Raw genomic sequence first — 19,488 nt, 5'->3', positions numbered from 1 at the left:
GTAAAAATTCATATATAAATATCAGGTTCTATATTTAAGATTTTATTTCACTGTGTATGACTTATACCTTGATAAAACACCCAAATGTATATACATGTGTATATGCCTATATTTATCTGTGTGTCTGTGTATGTATATAACTCTTTTCCCAAGTATATATGTAGAATATAAATACATAGATAAATGTGTACATAGGCATGTATACAGAAGGATATGTGGTTGGGAGGGACAAAAAAAGATAAGAAGGACAATACCAATTAAATGAAAGCAGATACATATTCGTAATAGGTAAAAATAAGAAAGCTTTCTGCACAATGATAGAAACTACAGTTCCAAAGAAGGAATCAAGAATTCTGTATTTACATATCTAATAATAGTCAATTCAAAAAAAATAACAAAATAAAGAATAGACAATTCCACAAAGTATGGATTATACTAAAATCATCCAATTAAAGTTATTAAATATATAAAAGTTATCAATTTGTAATAAATAGGTGATTCTAAGAAAATAATAATTTATTCTGTGTGTGTATTTTTTTCCTGTACTCAATTGGAAAATACACCTGTACATTTCTCAAAATACATTTGAGAAAATCAATGAGGCATGACATAAAGAAAATTTCAGAGATACTGTATTACACATGATATATTTTCTGACCACTGCGCAACCATGCAATTATGCTGAAAATGATGATGTAAACATTTAAAAATTCCCATCCACTGCCCAAAGAAATAAAACATGACAATAATATTTAAGATAATCTAGAGAATGAACTTAAATTTAGACATAGAAGGAAGTTTACATATTTATAATAAATATATAAGAGGTTAATTTTTTAAAAAATGAGGAGTTAGAAAACAGAAGAAATAAATGAAGTACAAGTAAGAATACACTATGGATTGGAGGGAGTTAAGACGGCAGAATTGTAGGGCGACCCTGGGCTTGCCTTGACCCTCAAACATGGCTAGCTCAACATCAAATCATTCTGAACACCTAGAAAATCTACCTGAAGATTAAGAGAATAATATGTACAATTAGAGGGAGACATTGTGCAAGTGCGAGGTTTGGAGATATGAACTGGGAGAGAGAAAAGCTGCAGTGCTACAGACAGGAGGGAGTCCTTTATGTGGAGAGAGGACAAAGAAAGAGAAAGAGGGAGAAAGGGAAATGGGTCAGGTTCCCACAAGAAAAACACCCCCACCCCAAAACCAGTTACTGGGGAATCAAGAGGAACTATCACAGGTTTTTACAAACAGTGAAGCTCAGATTCTGAGGTTTCAGAATCCTGAACCATTTGTCAGAGTCAAGCAAGGCAGACAGCACCTGGGGAGAAGGAGGACAGAGGCCCAGGAGCAGATAGTAGACAGCATGGTGTAGGGATCCCCTGGGTCGCACTGGGGAAGAAAGTTCCCGTTGCTGGAGTACATTTGGAAGAAGGTATACTGCCTCTCCAAGGACAAAAGACCCACCAGGAGCCACTGAAATGCCATTCATAAGCAAAAGACAGAAGTACACACAGACATCAGATAACCTGGATGCAGCTTTTTACTGTGCTTCATGGAAGCACCTGTGGGGCCATGTGACTGCTCTTCTGGGACAAAACAGCACTAGACATTCTGGAGGAGGGGAGCAGGTCTTTGCCTTGCTGGCTCCTTTAAGATTTGGAGTTTTGAATCCCAGCCACCAGCCAGAGATAAAACATAGAACTGTGGCTCTGGGTGTGCCTAAGGCCTGGGCATAGGCAGGTTGAAGGCAGGGCTCTGACAAAGGTCTGGCACACATGCTTTTTCATGAGGGATTCCTGAACAGAGGCAGGTGCAAGCTCCCCTTCCTGGGTATGAGAGAGTGTGGTGGTGATGCTATCTCCCCCTCAACCCACAAGCATGGCTGTACTTTAGTGAGCAAGACAGTGCCCCCAGTGGAAGCTGGAGCCATTTAGAGCAAACCCGGCCCCCACTTCCTGCAGGGGCATCTTTATAATAGGACAGGTCTGTGAGCAAATGTAGCAGGCCTCTTCCCCAGAGGACCAGCACAGGTCTGAGGGCACATAAGAAGTCTAATGATCATAGAGTGCTCCAGAGTGTCAGCTTCAGTTCTGGTGGAAATAGGACCAGGCTTGCTTCCTTGCTTCCTTCCTTCCTTTCTCTCTCTCTTTCTATTTTTTCTTTTTCTTTTCTTTCCTTTCTTTCTTTCTTTCTTTCTTTCTTTCTTTCTTTCTTTCTTTCTTTCTTATTCCTTTGGAATCAGGCTTATAGTTTTTGTTTGTTTGTTTCTTTATTTTTTCCTTTCCTCTTTTTTTGAATAGACTTCTTTTTTTTTTTTTTTTTTTTTTTTGGAAAGGCTTCTTCTTCTTTCTTCTTCTCTAACTCTCTCCTCCTTCTCCTTCTTCTTCTTTTTTATTCAGGCTTATTTTAACAGAGAAATCAAAGCACACCTTGTTAAAATTTCAAACACTCCCCATTACAAGCAAGGAGGAACTCAGCATAGGACTAACCTGTGGGAAAGGCAGCCAAAACACAACAGCAGAGTGAACACAGCATAAACCAGAAACACTTCCTGAACCACCAGGCACTGTACAGTGTATGACCCCTTCTTAATATAGCATTACTCTCAGGAACAGGAAACATAACAAGGTTTCATAACATGCAAAAGACAGAAATGTAGACATAATGACAAGATGGAGGAATTCTCCCAAAAAGAAAGACAGCAAAGAAACCACAGCCAGGGATTTACTCAAGACAGATATAACCAATATATCTAAACAAAGAATTTCAAACAACAGTCATAAGAATACTAATTAGGCTTGAAAAAAGCACAGAAGACACCAGAGAAACCCTGGCCACAGAGAGAAAAGATCTAAAAGCTAGTTAGGCTCAAATTTAAAATGCTATAACCGAGATGCAAAACTGGATGTAATCACAATGAGGATGGAAGAGTAACAAATAGGTGGAGGAACAAATAGGTGACAAAGAAGATAAAATGATGCAAAATAATAAACCTGAAAAGAAGATGGAAAGAAAACTATTAGATCATGAATACAGACTTAGAGAACTCAGCAATTCCATAAAGTGCAATAATATCCATATCATAGGTGTCCCAGAAAAAGAAGAGTGGGAAGAGGGGGCAGAAAGTTTATTTGAACAAATTGTAACTGAGAACTTTCCTAATCTGGGTAATGAAATAGGCATTCAAGTCCAAGAGGTACTGAGAATTCCACTCAAAATCAACAAAAACAGATCAATACCAAGATATATCATAGTGAAATTCGCAAAATAAAAAGATAAAGAGAAAATTCTGAAAGCAGCTAAGGACAAAAGGTTGTTAATGTACAAGGGCAGACACATAAGTTTGGCAGTGGACCTGTCCATAGGAACTTGGTAGGCCAGAAGAAAGTGGCAGGGTATATTCAATGTGCTGAATGAGAAAAAATATGCAGCCAAGAATACTTTATCCAGCAAAGCTACCATTCAGTATAAAAGGAGAGATTAAAGAGTTTCCAAGACAAAAACTGAAGGAGTTGGTGAACACTAAACCAGCTCTACAAGAAATATTAAAGGGGACCTTTGAGCAGAAAGAGAAACCAAATGTAACAAAGACTAGGAAGGAACAGACACAAAATACAGGAACAGCTACTTTACGGATAATAAAATGGCACTAAATTTATACTTATAAAGAATTACCATGAAAGTCAATGTACTAAATGCTCCAATCAAAAGACAAAGAGTATCAGAATGGATAAACAAAACAAAATAAAACAAAATCCAATGATATGGTGCTTACAAGAGACTCATTTTAGACACAAAGACATTTCCAGATTGAAAGTTAGGGGATGGAGAATTATTTATCATGCTAATGGACATCAAAAAAAGCTGGAGTTGCCATACTTATATCAGAAAAACTAGATTTTAAACAAGATTACAAACATCTGTAACAAGAGATGAAGAAGGGCACCATATCATAATAAAGGGGTCTAGCCAACAAAAAGATCTAACAATTGTAAATATATTTGTCTCTAAATTAGGAGCAGCCAAATATATAAATCAATTAATAACAAATTTAAACTCATTGATAATAATACAATGAAAGTAGAAGACGTTAACAACCCACTCACAGATCAGAAAATGCTTTTCAAGGGCACATGGAATATTCTCCAGAATAGATCACATACAGGGTCACAAATCAGGCCTTGACCAGTACAAAAAGATTGAGATATACAATTTTTATTTTCAGACCACAGAATTAGGAAACTTGAAGTCAACCACAAGAAAAAAATTTGGAAAGACCCCAAACACATGGGGTTAAAGAAACTTTTACTGAAGAATGAATAGGTCAACAAGGAAATTAAAGAAGAAATTTAAAAGAATACATGGAACTGGGACACCTCGGTGGGTCAGTTGGTTAAGTGTCTGCCTTTGACTCAGGGCAAGATCACCGGGTCCTGGGATTGAGCCCCATGTTGAGCTCCCTACTCAGCAGGAAGTCTGCTTCTCCCTCTGCCTCTTCCCCTCACCCTGCTCATTCTCCCTCTTCCTCTCTCTCAAATAAATAAATAACATGGAAGCAAATGACAATGAAACAAGACAGTCCAAAACCTTTGAGATACAGCATAGGCAGTCCTAAGTACATAGCAATACAGGCCTTCCTCAAGAAGCAAGAAAAGATTAATATAAAAAACCTAACCTTACACTTAAAGGAGTTAGGCAAAAGAACTGCAAATAAAGTTTAAAACCAGCAGAAGAAAGGAAATAAGTAAGATTAGAGCAGAAATAAATGATACAGAAATTAAAACAAAACAAAACAAAACAAAACACAAAATCAAAAATAAAAAACAGTAGAACAGATGAATGAAACTAGGAGCTGGTTCTTTGGAAGAATTAGCAAAATCGATAAACCCCTAGCCAGACTTATCAAAAAAGAAAAGAGAAATGACCCAAATAAATAATATCATGAATGAAAGAGGAGTGATCACAACCAATACCGCAGAAACACAAATAGTTATAGGAGAGTATTATAAGCAATTATATACCAACAAATTGGGTATTGTGGAAGAAATGGATAAATTCCTAGAAACATACAAACTACTAAACTAAAATAGGAAGAAATAGAAAATTTGAACAGATGCATAGCCAGCAAAGAAACTGAATCAGTAATCAAAAATCTCACAACAAACAAAAGTCCAGAGCCAGAATGCTTCCCAGGGGAATTCTACCGAAGAGTTAATACCTTTTCTTCTGAAACCGTTCCAAAACCAAACAAACAACAAACAAACAAACAAAAAACCAGAAATGGAAGGCAAACTTCCAAAATCATTCTATAAAGCTAGCATTGATTCGAAAACCAGAGACCACACTAAAAAGGAGAATTACATGCCAAATTCTCTGATGAACATGGATGCAAAAATACTCAACAAAATACTAGCAAATCAAATCCAACAGTACATTAAAAGAATTATTCACCATGATCAATTGGGATTTATTCCTGGGATGTAGAGGTGGTACAATGTCCACAACTCAATCAACATGATATGCCATATTAATTAAAAGAAAGGATAAGAACCATATGAGCCATTCAATGGATGACATAAAATCTTTTGACAAAATACAGCATTCTTTCTTGATAATAACCCTCAAGAAAGTAGGGTTGGAAAGAACATACCTCAACATCAGAAAGGCCATATATGGAAGACCTATAGCTAATATCATCCCCAAAGGGGAAAAATTCAGAGCTTTTCCCCTAAAGTCAAGAATATGACAGGGTTGTCCACTCTGACTGCTGTGGTTCAATGTAGTATGGAAGTACTCGAATCAGCAATCAGACATCAAAAATAAATTAAAAAAAAATAAAAAATAAAAAAAATAAATAAAAATAGTCAAGGGAAAAGTCAAACTTCCACTCTGCAGAGGACATAATACTCTATGTAGAAAACTCTTAAGACACCAACCAAAAATTGCTATAACTGATACAGAAATTCAGCTAAGTCGAAGGATATAAAATCAATGTACAGAAAGCTGTTGGCTTTCTATACACCAATAATGAAGCAGCAGAAAGAGAAATCAAAGAATTTATCCCATTTACAACTGCACCAAAATCCATAAGATACCTAGGAATAAGCCTAACCACAGCAGCAGAAAATCTGTACTCTGAAAACTGTAGAACAGTTGAAGAAATTGAGTAAAACACAAAGAAATGGAAAAACATTCCATGCTCATGGATCAGAAGGATAAATACTATTAAAATATACTTCCCAAAGCACTCTACACATTTAATGAAATCCCCATCAAAATATCACCAGCATTTTTCACAGAGCTAGAACAAACAATTCTAAAATTTATTTATAACCAGAAAGACCCTGAATAGCCAAAGTGATACTGAAAAAGCAAAGCAAAGTGGGAGACATCATAATCCCCAACTTCATGGTGCATTATAAAGCTGTAATCATCAAGACAGTATGGTATTGGCACAAACACAGACACACAGATCAAGGGAGCAGGATAGAGAACTTAGAAATAGACCCACAACTGTATGGTCAACTAATCTTCAACAGAGTAGGAAAGAATATCAGTGGAGAAAAGACAAGTCTCTTCAACAAATGGTGTTGGGAAAACTGGACAGCAACATGCAAAATAATGAATCTGAACCACTTTCTTATATCATACACAAAAATAATTTCAAAATGGATAAAAGACCTAAATGTGAGACAAGAAACCATCAAAATCCTAGAAAACTTCCAAAATCTGAAAACTCAGGCAGTAACCTCTTTGACATTAGCCACAGCATCTTCTTATTAGACACATCGCTGGAGGAAGGAAAACAAAAGCAAAAATGAACTACTGGGACTTCATCAAGATAAAAAGCTTTTGCACAGTAAAGGAAACTTTAGTATCTTTATCCCATTCATCTACTGATGAATGGAATATATATATATATATAGTCAAATATTACTTGACTGTTAAAAAGAACTAAATCTTGCGATTTGCAATGACACAGATGGAGAGTACACTTGTGATGAGTACAGGGTGTTAATATCACAACTGTGTGTGAACTAACTGGAATTTAAATAAAGCATTTAAAAAAAGGAAAAAATGTAGAAGTAGTTTGTAAATAAAATGCTACATAAGTTTTAAAAAATTAACTAAAATAAATAAAACAAATTTGACAAATCTATGACAATATCAATAGAGATCTTAAACACAAAAATATGTTAATAAAATAACTATAGTACACATGCTGTAAATATTTTTTTAAAAACATAAAAACCTTTGAAGAAATTTTAAGCAGAAAAAATATTCATTATAACTTTCCAAAAGTGACTCAAGAAAAAATAAAAACTTGAATAGCACTAAACAATAAAATATGGAATCAATAACTTTAATTCTTTTCACATACTAAGAAAATGGCCTAAAAAGTTTTTAAAGTGAGTAAATTCAGAGAATCTATCATTTTAATCTGATAATAACATTTAAAAGTAAACCTGACTGAAACTGCAACTTGAGGTTTTGAAACTTAGTGGTTGGGCCTGTTGCTTACTCCCCTCTGAGACACACTCAGGACCAAGTTCTTGAGTAGACGAGGTGGTCAATGGCATCTCTGCATTTATGAAGTATGAAACCACTGAATGGCGGTCCTGCCTGAAGGCATTAAAAGAACACAGTCTGAAAAGCACGATTTGGTCTAACCATTTCAATCTGTATTAAAGGGCATTGAGAACAAAATAAGTGTTTGTCTTTTTTTTTTTTTTTTCCGGGGGAAAGAGGGCAGAACTGGTTCTTCAATATCGATAATGTCAACTTATTCTGAGTCCAGTGCCTTTTCAAAATTCTGCACTTAGAGTCTTCTGAATTAAGATACCTCAACCCTATGTAATCTGATTTTCTTTCTGCTAAAAGAAAACTGAAATAGCATCTTTATCCCAATAGAGAAAGAAATATGTGATTGACAAATTATAACTCCAGACTCATCCTCAACATCCAACACTGAGAGAGTCATCTCCATTTTTCAGCAAATAAATTGGGAAATTGGATGCTCTGATACCACCTACAAACTTCAGACATCAAAAAAAATACATTATTAGAAAAAAAAACAACTATAAACGTTTACTACTAGAAAAATGGTGTAAAATGATTTTAAAACTAAGTAAATAAGTATTTGTGGGGTATCTTACTCTTATATATTTTTTAATTTAAATTCAATTAACGAACATAGAGTACATCACCAGTTTCAGTTGTACTGATGAATTACTGAACACTACATCTTACTCTTTTAAAATAGTTGATAAGGAGGAACTTTTAGTTAACTCGCATAGCAGAACCCAAGTGGCCTGGAGGATTATGTGACTAAAATGACAGATAATAAAATACATGAAATTATACCTGTTCATAGCTAAATTTGGAACATATCTAAAAAATAATTTTAAGAAGAATTCCTTAACATTTTTTCAGTGCAATTAGTATACCTATAGCTTAGAGTCAATGATACATTTCTAACTTATATTAAAAACACTTCAATTATGCTCTTTATGCTATAAATAATCCAAATGCAGATCACCCATGTGCTCTTTTCAGCACTGCTTAAATGTAAAAGAAGGATTTTCATTTATTCCTACTTAAATATTCATTTCTATCTCCTGTAGAACAAGTAGATGTTAAAACAAACTACAAATATTATTAAAATTTTATTGTGCATTGTTATTGATGGCTCATATTGTGGAAAACATTTTTATATAAACGTAAACCACTGAAGCATTTAATAAAGAGAAATCACCTTATTTAAAATAGTTGGCATGTTGAAGATGTTTAACATATTTTTACAGGAACCCAATGAGTAAGATTTCTCATTCAGATAATTAAAACACATGATACTTACCTTCCAATTGTAATTTGATAGCTATATTTTAACTTGAAACTATTCTTTCTAAACAGATAAAAATGGTTTTTTTTAAATATTTTATTTATTTGTCAGAGAGAGAGAGAGAGAGCGAGAGCGAGCACAGGCAGGCAGAGGCAGAAGCAGGCTCCCTGTCGAGAGAGGAGCCCTATGTGGGACTCGATCCCAGGACACTAGGATCATGACCTGAGCTGAAGGCAGCCACTTAACCGACTGAGCCACCCAGGCATCCCAATAAAAATGTTTTTAAATAGTTAATATAATGACTTAAAAAGCTAATTATTATATAATGCATTTGTTATGATCTGCTACTTAAATGGCAAACACACACACACACGCATGCACGCACACACACTGCTACAAAAGAATAGCCAAAGTTTTAGATTTCCATTCATTTCAAAGTTTGGTATTCTATTATAACAATAATCAGTATCACAACAAAAACAGCAGCATTTAATGGCACTATTAACTCGAAAACCTAAAACAGCAACTACATTAATTATATTCATTATACTTAATTGAACATAATCATCTAACCTAACAATTCTTTTTACACTAATTAATAAAACAGCATGTCTCCTAGATCAGAAACATATAAAAATAGTCTTTCTTTTTGAGTAGATCATTTTTGGTAAAATGTGTTGAGCCACAATTTAGTATATACAAAAGATACTAAAAAATATTTATTTTTAATATAATTTCATATTTTTGCTGAAAATGACAGAAGAATATAGTGCCAGATTTTTTTTAACATAAGCAAATGTTTTCCAATAATCCTGGGATTTTTACTGCTCTTGTCAGTAAGTAATTTTGGAGAAGTAATCTTGATCGTTTAATTCCAACTGTCATCTTTCATCAAATGCCCTACCCAAATCTTTTCACCCTCATTCCACTTAACATGATTTTGTGTCTTACCTAAGAAATATTGATTGCAACTTCATTTCCACAAATAAGAAACTATAATGTTCATATTATAATATTTTTACACCCCTCTGAATGGAAAAGGTGTTCTTCTCCAAGATTTCTGTCCACAGTGATACAACCCTTGACCAGGTTAATAATCACTGCCATTATTATTTTATCTCACTGAGACTTTTCTATTCCTTTTGTATCTTCTCTGCAGTCACAAACTGCAGTTTCCCTCTCAAACTCCCTCTCCCTCTTTCTCCTCCCTCCAACTTCCCAACTTCTCCTTTATGAAATCTCTTTCATATTCAGCATCAACTTCACCCACCACCATTTACTTACCCCCTTGATATCTGTCTTCCTTCCCATATCATTTTTCTCTTAGTTTTTATATTATATTTCATCCAAATTCATAAAAAAGCTGTATTCCCAAATCTTCCAAATGTTACCTATAATTTTTCTCTCACTATACAAGCCACATATGCTAATGAAAATGATAAAGTAGTTTCCACATGCCAACTAACACTAAAACACTATGTAATCCATAATTTTCAAATCCACACAATATTTTGTATTAATAATTCTCTTTCATGGAAAAGAATGTTGAGGATCAGAGAATTTAAGTTGTTTAAGCCTTCACAGCTTATAAACAGCAAAGCCATGATGAAAATCTTACTTTGATTACATATACATGTTTTTTCTACCAAGACATGTTGTTTCTCCACAGCCAAATGTCAGGTGTTCAATATATGACTCACACCCAATTACAAAAATTATTCCATCATCTCTATTCCTGTACCTCCATGCTTCCTCTCTCAAGTGAATGGTACTGCATTTCAAATCAATCATTCAAGCCAAAAATCAGTGAATTATATAAACTTCTTAAAGTATAATCTGTACAGAATTCCTATGGATTCTATTTGTTTAATATTTTTATGAAACCTAATTGTTCTGTTGAAAAGACAACCACTGATACTGCTTCATATTAAGCTCTTAACCTTTTTGGCCAGAAGCAGCCCAAAGACTAGTGTCTTTCTTCCTTAGAATTCACCTTCTACTAAGAGTGAAAGCAATTTTTTTAAAGATTTTATTTATTTATTTGAGAGAGAGTGAGCAGGGGGATGAGCAGAGGGAGAAAGACAAGCAAACTCCATACTGATCTCACAATCCTGAGATCATCATCTGAGCCAAAACCAAAAGTCAGAGGCTTAACAGATAGAGCCTTCATGCTCCCCTGAAAGCTTTTTGTTTGTTGTTTTGTTTAGTTTTGTTTTGTTTTGTTTTTAAAATCCTAAACCAAATCTGGTTACCTAAATGCTTGAAACAATCCATTGTAGTTGGAAACAAAATGAAATTTTTTAAGATAGTCTACAAAGGGCTAAATGAAGTGGTCCTTAAACACTGCTCATCTTGAACTCTCTCCCTAGCTTATGCACTCCTGGCTGCTTATTGCTTTCTTTCTAATTCTCTAGTACAACCAGCAGCTTCAAGGCTTTCTACTTGATTGAAGGTATCCACTTCTTTAGCTTCTCTTTGGTCATTTAGCTCACAAATTACATATTTGCCCCCTCTAAACTAGGTTCTTCCTCTAGTCAGTTTCTATTAAAATGCCCTAATTTTCCTCTAAGCATTTTTTTTTAAATAGTGGTTACATATTTGTTTACTTGTTTATTATCTCCTCCCAGTAGAAGGTGAATGAAGTTTATGAGAGCTGGAATCTTATTGATCAATACTTTGATTTCCTTAAACAGTACTGGTAGCAATTAAAATATGTATTGAGCATATGAAAATACTTCATTGCCACTCTAAATCTGAATTTAAAAAAGAATACCCATTTATGATTAAATAATTTAAGGAATTAATTATTTCTAATTTCCACATGACATTTTATTGAAATATGCCTTTGACTTTAAAGATACTAGTCCCGGGGCACCTGAGTGGCTCAGTGGGTTAAAGCCTTCGGCTCAGGTCATGATCCCAGGGTTCAGGGATCAAGCCCCACATGGGTTCTCTGCTCAGCAGGGAGCCTGCTTTCCCCACCCTCTCTGCCTACTTGTGATCTCTGTCTGTCAAATAAATAAATAAAATCTTTAAAAAATAAAAAAATAAAGATACTAGTCCCTCTGCAATTTTCTACTCATTTGCCTATATGATTCATGGTCTTCATTCTAGGCATATATGTCCGGACAGATTACCTGACATAGCTTTTAACCTAATATGGCACAGATATTTTATACTATAAAATGGGGGGAGGGCGCCTGGGTGGTGCAGTCAGGTCGTGATCCTGGGGTCCTGAGATCCCGCCCCACACAGGGCTCCCTGCTCACCAGGAGGTATGCTTCTTCCTCTCCCATTCCCCCTGGTTGTGTTCCTTCTCTCTCCTTCTCTCTCTCTCTCTGTTAAATAAATAAATAAAATCTTAAAAAAAATAATAATAAAATGGGGGGAGGGTAATGTAGAGCCCTCAAAGCACTTGTTACTTTTGGAATTTAAAAAAAAAAAAAAAACTAAGACATACACAGAGCTTTCCATTTCCAGGAATATGACCAGATGGTTGTTCTGTTTATTACATTCAAGAGAACAGAATCGGTATTAGGGTCACCTCTTCCATTGAAAGATTAATTGAGGAGATGATGAAATAAGATTTTCTGCCCCAAGTACAGGAGAAAGCAAAACCCAAAGAATTAAATTACTCTTGAAGTTACTTTTGCCATGGGAGCATTTCTTAACCCCAGGAACTTGAACATCAGATTTTTTGCTTAGGCAGCACAACACTGGCTACCAAATGCAGGATATGTTCCACATGGGCTGTGGAGTGGAGATATATTCACCACAAATGTGGGATCCCAAAGTCTACTCCTCAGTATGACAATAAACCCCATTAAGCTGCTCCACCATGCATTGCCAGAAGCTTGCCAGGAATTGCTTTACATTCAGCAGATCTGTTGCTGGGAGGAGGAAGTTCCATAGGAGCTATAACCAATAGATCTAAACAGCTTATAATTCATTACCTTAGCATATTCTACTGCATATTAACTTATCTTTGTAACAAACTAGTAGCTCAGGTTCATCAAGCAATTGTGGTTATCCCTCATTTTATAGATGGAAAATAGATAGCAAGACAGGATAAAGTACTTTACTCAGTGTCACCGAGTTACCAAAGACCACAGTTAAAACTACCCAAGGCAGAAATCTTCCTAAGCTATTAAAGTGCCTCCCTGTTTCATGTTGCTACATGATATTTCAAATATCACTTGAAATTTTGACTGCAAATTCATAACTCAAAACTATGTGTTCCTACACTCAACTAAAATTTTTGATGGCCAAATTCATAACTCAAAAGGTTGTATTCCTATACTAACTTCAGATTTTATGGAATTAAAATGTCATGATGTGTATGGTGTATGAGCTGTGTGTGAGCACTGACTTCCTTTCAGACTCCTGTGGTGATTTTCTGCTGTTAAATTAAAATGTTTAGGCGTGCCTGGGTGGCTCAGTGGGTTAAAGCCTCTGCCTTCGGCTCAGGTCATGATCCCAGGGTCCTGGGATCAAGGCCCGCATCGGGCTCTCTGCTCCGTGGGGAGCCTGCTTCCTCCTCTCTCTCTGCCTGCCTCTCTGCCTACTTGTGATCTCTGTCAAATAAATAAATAAAATCTTTAAAAAAAAATTAAAATGTTTATACATTTCATAGGCAATATTTACAAGATAAATGTTTCAATTAACATAGTTGAATAAATAACAAGTTAAAAGAGGACACAATAAATTCCTTATAGATCTTCTATTTTATAGATGGTATACAATAACATTTGTCATAGATGTATACGTGTGTGTGTGTGTGTGTGTATAATTTGCTGAGTTTCCTTAAAATAGTAATTTCAACTATCTCATTCTCTTTGTCCATTTATTTTTAAGATAAAAATCTTGGGGCGCCTGGGTGGCTCTATCAGTTAAGCATCTGCCTTCAGCTCAGGTCATGATCCCAGAGTCCTGGGATCAAGTCCCACATCACGCTCCCCACTCATCAAGGAATCTGCTTCTACCTCTTCCCCATCCCTCTCCCTGACCCCTGCTTGTGCTCTCTCTCTTGCTTTCTCTCTTCTCAAATAGTCTCTAAAAAATTAATAAAATTAAATAAAAATATTAAATATATTTTAAAAGAATCTAGACTATCATGAGAACATTACAGTATGAATACATTCTTAAAAAAGGAGACAAGATGTTCTCTTACATACAAATGCTAAATAATGATACCACTCTTACTAACTAAAGGTATGTCCAAAACGGAAGTTAAGTAAAGATAATTTGGAGTATAATGAAATTAGCAGTAAGAAATAAAATGAGTTAAGAGAGCTTGCTGTTGATAAATTAATAATAACAATTCTGGTCCATAGTAATGGATTAGTTTAGACCCAATATGAAGTAAAACATAGGGGTAATGGAAGAGGGGAAATCCCTAACTCCTCTGATTGTAACCCAACAGCATAACCTTACCTGTCTACAAAACCCAAATCAAATCTCCCCCCTTACAACATGTTTTATTTGATCTGTTAGTAGTCCTTTGATCATCAGAAGTTAAGGAAGGGTCTCATGTTCCAAAACTTTCCTCCTTCTGTAACAGACATTTAGGAGCAGGGTAGGTAGAACCATAATGTCTGAGAATATGTCAACTCGGTTGCTGAGTATCTCTCTCCTACAATGACCCCTTTCTACATGGTGATTGTCCCTGTAATATCTCTTAAAAAAAAAAAAAAAACCCATGTAGTAGAAGGCTAGTGATTCTGAAAACACCTCTAACTTCTTACATATATAAATGTTTTCCTATAAGACCACGTGTATTCCTTTGTCATGGGTTTGCCTTTTAGGAAAAATTCACATACACATGACTTGTTTTTCCTCATGGCTGCAAACCACTCTCCATGTTCACAAACTATCTGATAATATATTTTTGAATAATAAATACAGCCAGATATCAAAAATGACTTTGTAAAATTAAGTTCAACGATTTACTTTATTTGTAAATGCATACTGCTCATTTACTATGTCCCAAGCACTGTGTTTGTCACCTTAGAAACAACTGTAAAAAGGAGAGACAAGTTTGCTTGGGTAATTCATAGTCAAGTAGGGAAGACAGACATTAAAACTGTGGGAGGTGCTTTGATGGGGGAAGTACATGAGACTAAATAAAAGAAGTTCCTTACCAGTCTAAGACTCCAAAAATGATTCCTAAAAGGCAATGTGTAAGTTAAAATCTGAAGAATGAGTTCTGAAGAAGGACTGCTGAAAAGAACAGTGTATGGAAAATCTCTAATATCAACATACTTGTTACAGAAAATACAAGAAAAGTTTAGTATGTGTGGAGCACAGATTAAAAGGGAAAGAAGTCAAACAGACAGATGGTCTTAGGCTAGATGATACAGGACTTTGCAGACCATATTATCATTCTGAAGTTTTATATTAAACATAATGAAAAGTCTTTGAATCATTTTGACTCAAGAATATGATCAGTTTCCATTTTCAAAGATCACCTTAATATACTAAGTCAACTGTCAATAGGTATATTACAGACACATGACTAGTTATGAAATTACCATAATGGTTAAGATATGGATTCATAAAACTGGAATGTCTTCAGAGCTATTCTAGAGCAAGCATAAATCTGATTTGGTGGCCAGTTGGAGGTACAATTGAGAAGGACGGGATGAAACCAACTCAGACTAAATATCATGGGATTAGCTTTGAAGAAAAATTATTCCTCTTCTAAATAAAAGGTGATAAAAGTGTTGCAGATGTATATTTAAGTCTGTTTGCAGTCAGTTTAATGAATTTATTAGACAATTTTTTTTCAGCAAAGTAGGGGAAGGGCAATGTGACAGTGTGAATATATAAAGAGACAATAATGAAGAAAGTTAATTATTTATTATAGAAAACCAAGAAATGTGTTGTTGACACAAATAATATTGGAATCTCAAGTAGTGTTAAAGACAAACTATGAGGTTATAGTGGTGCTAGTCTAAGCAACTGAAAGATTTGTGTTTTTGTTTCTGTTTTTGTTTTTCCCAGTGGATTAGGTTGTGGTTTTACCAGGCTGGTAGAACAGGAGCAAGGGGCTGTAGTTACAGAGCAATATGACCATCTGCCCTGGTTTTGCTGGGATTGTCTTAGTGTTGGCAATGAAAGTCCTGTGTCCACAAAAACCTCTCAGTCCAAAGTAAGCTGTGATGCTTGGTCACCCTCAGTGTTAAAAAAAAAAAATCTATCATAGCAAGGTTGAGACTGCTGGATAAAATTAGAGACAAGAGGTACTTGAGGAACCAATGTGGAAGAGGAAAAAAAAAAAAATAGAGGATCAAAATAAGAGAGGAAGTTGCTAAAAAAAAGTTTTGTTTAAAGAGAAATGTTTGAATTTGTTAATACACCAGTCCTACATTTGCAGGTGCTAAATTCTAGAGTTAGGGAAAGGAATTATGGATGATAAGCTGTTATTGGTGAAAAAGTCAAGAAACTGAGAAGTCATACTGTTAGATGGGTTGACAAGATCAATATTTTAATGCTGCAACTACGGGGCAACATATTCAGTAAAATAGTAGATACTATTGGTACATTAGGGTAAAGGTATTTTATTCCCATGGCAGGGGCCTTGAGTGGGCAAGGGTTTTTTGTTTTGTTTTGTTTTGTTTTTCAGTTATATCAAATTAAAACAGCATGAAGATGCTGAGGAACCGAAGAGAACATTGACCAGATCTTCTGGACAGTTCCTAGTACAAAAGAACAAACAAACTCTACCTGGAAGAGAGGCAAAGAAGTAATTTCCTAAGGAGAGTGTTAGGTTTTTGTTAAATCAGAAATATGAGAAATGTTGGTTGAAGGGAATGAGCAGATAAGAGGCTTCAATAATCCTGAAAAGTGTCTTCTAGAGGCCAATAATAATGTTATCCAACTTGGTAAGCAGACCATGAATTTTTCCTTAACATTTTACCACAATTACCAATGAGCACTAAATTTTATCAGGAGGTATATAACCTTCAGACCTCATTTTCAATTTTTCAGTTTTTCAGTGGCTATCCCAGTGAAAATTTTGACCAAGTAAATAGAATGATCTGCAGGTGTTATATAAACCATTTAATTATACCCTTGTAAATACAACCTACACTTAGGGTATACACATTTTTTGTTCTGTTCCATCTTTAGTAAATTAAATTAAATTTAAAATTAATAAATAATTTAATAAATTAATTTATTTAATTAATTTAGTCATTATTTTATTACCCTCTTAAAATTTCTCTTCTAATATTCTAATAGGCTTCTACTGATGAGGGTGTTTTTCCATCTGCTTTTTTTAAGATTTTATTTATTTATTTGACAGACGGAGATCACAAATAGGCAGAGAAGCAAGCAGAGAGAGAGGAAAAAGCAGGCTGCTGCTGAGCAGAGAGCCCGATGTGGGGCTCAATCCCAGGACTCTGGGATCATGACCTGAGGCGAAGGCAGAAGCTTTAACCCACTGAGCCACCCAGATGCCCTGTGTTTTTCCATCTTAAACTGCAATAATATGAAAACACAGCTGCTAATATCTACCTAATACCACTATAATTACTACTGTGATTAAACACACACACAAACACACACACACACACCCCACAACTGATTTCACCTAAGAAAGAAAAAAAGTACATGATTACTATAAAAGCTTTTGTGCTTTTTTAAAAAAAAATGTAGTGAATGAGGTGATTATATACATCCATCTTTAGCTGTTGATATTTTACACATAGAAAACCTACCCAGAACAAACTTTTTTCTGAAGGTGTCACATGAGATGAGTGTTAACAGTGAAGACAGCTTAAGGTAACAATCATGGGATGGTGATACTAACTTCATTTAACTTGTTTTTATGCAGCACCTACTGATTACCTCCTATCCCCAAGCAAATCCCTTTTCCTTCCCCATTTCTCTTATTTGGGCTTATTTTTCTTATTGAACACTTTTTTAATAACAAAAGAACTGTACATGTTGTTTAGCTTTTCAAATAAAAATTAAATTCCATGTCAAACTGTATATGAAATAATATGTGAGAAAGTCTGTCTCTATGATAAAGTACCACAAATTATAAAATGTAGGACTGTCACAAGTCAGAGGATGGGATAAATGACAAAACAATGCTAAGGGATACTGAAGTATCCCTTAGGGATACTAATGTTAAGGTAAAGCAGAAAATTTAGCTTGATGAGCCACAAACATAGCAGCCTTCTGCCCAGAGATGCAAGCTTCCCTGGCTTTCAAACCTTCACAAATTCTGTCAACTGCGATAATCCCAGCTCTCATGATGTAACTTCAGCACATTCCTGCGTGTTTACTATAAGGTTGAATGCCTCAGAGATGATTTTTCCCTATGCCACCCATGTTTTAGTCCTGCCTGAGGTATCATATTGCTGAAATTAAAAAATATAGTATTTATTAATAAAGAATGAGGATATATTGACCTAATGAACTTTAGTGAAATAGGGCTAGATATACAATATGCTTTAGATCCTATTCTTAAACAACAAGAAATGCTAAAAAGCTTTGACCTTTTTTGAGGTTTTTATTTAGTCACTGAGTGTAAGAATAAAACATGGTAAATTTTGGTGGTGACATTCCAATTTTAAATGCGTTTTCAAGTTTCTACCAATTTCACAATTTTTAAATTTGCTATATAAAATGTTGAACTTGATAAAAATCTAACTTTTAAATAATGTGTTCCTTTAAAAAAGAAATCTTTAGGCATTTCACATTTTTTTAATCAGCAAACAAATATTCTGACCAAAAAAAAAAAAAAAGTGAATGTTAAGTTTAAGTTTAATGATGCCATGTATCTAGTTTATAGCTTTATTATAAATTACAGATTATAAAATTCACTTACAACACTTGTCCAATATACTCTTATAAGTTTTCAATATTTTTATAAGTATTAGAATTAGCATTACAAAGAAGTTTTAGAAACAATATCCTGTCATGGTCACATTTGCTAAAGCAATTCTTATTCAAAAACTTTTCATGATCTATGTGTAAAACTCCATGAAAGATAGAGGACAAACCAAGAAGCAAAATCAGATTAATTCTAGTTTCTGAATATTTGAAGTTTATATTCCAGCAAAAGGAAATATACATAAATAAACAATAAAATCATAATTAAGGACTGTAATAAAAGTATATATGAGTTAATAGCTAAGAGTAGGGATGCATGCAGAAATGCAGACATTAGAGAACTGAACATATGTCATAAATAGGAATTAAGTGCTGAAAAGCACAACCAGTAAAGCGAGAGCAAAGGAATAGAATAAAGAAAAGAGAATATAATTTAAAAATTTGAAATAATAAAATGCATTAGCTTCCTAGAGTTGCCATACAAAGTACCACAAACAGGTTGTCTTAAAACAGCTCTGGAGTCTGAAAGTCTAAAATCAAGGTCCTGACACTGCTGGTTCTTTCTGAGCACTCAGAGAAAAACTATTCCATGGTCCTGGTAACAGCTGGCAGCCTTTGGCATTCCTCAGGTTGTAGATGCATCACTCCAATCTCTGTCTCAATCTTTACATGACATTAACTCTGTATCACTGTATCTTTACATGGCCATCTTCTTAGAAGGGCATCCACCCTACTTCAGTATATCCTCGTCTTAAGTCATTACATCTGCAACAACTCTATTTCCAAATAAGGTCAAA

Source organism: Lontra canadensis, unplaced genomic scaffold (assembly GCF_010015895.1).
Source record: "Lontra canadensis isolate GAN:19392208 unplaced genomic scaffold, GSC_riverotter_1.0 scaffold1, whole genome shotgun sequence".
NCBI classification, from domain to species: domain Eukaryota; kingdom Metazoa; phylum Chordata; class Mammalia; order Carnivora; family Mustelidae; genus Lontra; species Lontra canadensis.
The sequence above is the reverse complement of the archived record's forward strand: the minus strand, read 5'-3'. Positions refer to the sequence as shown.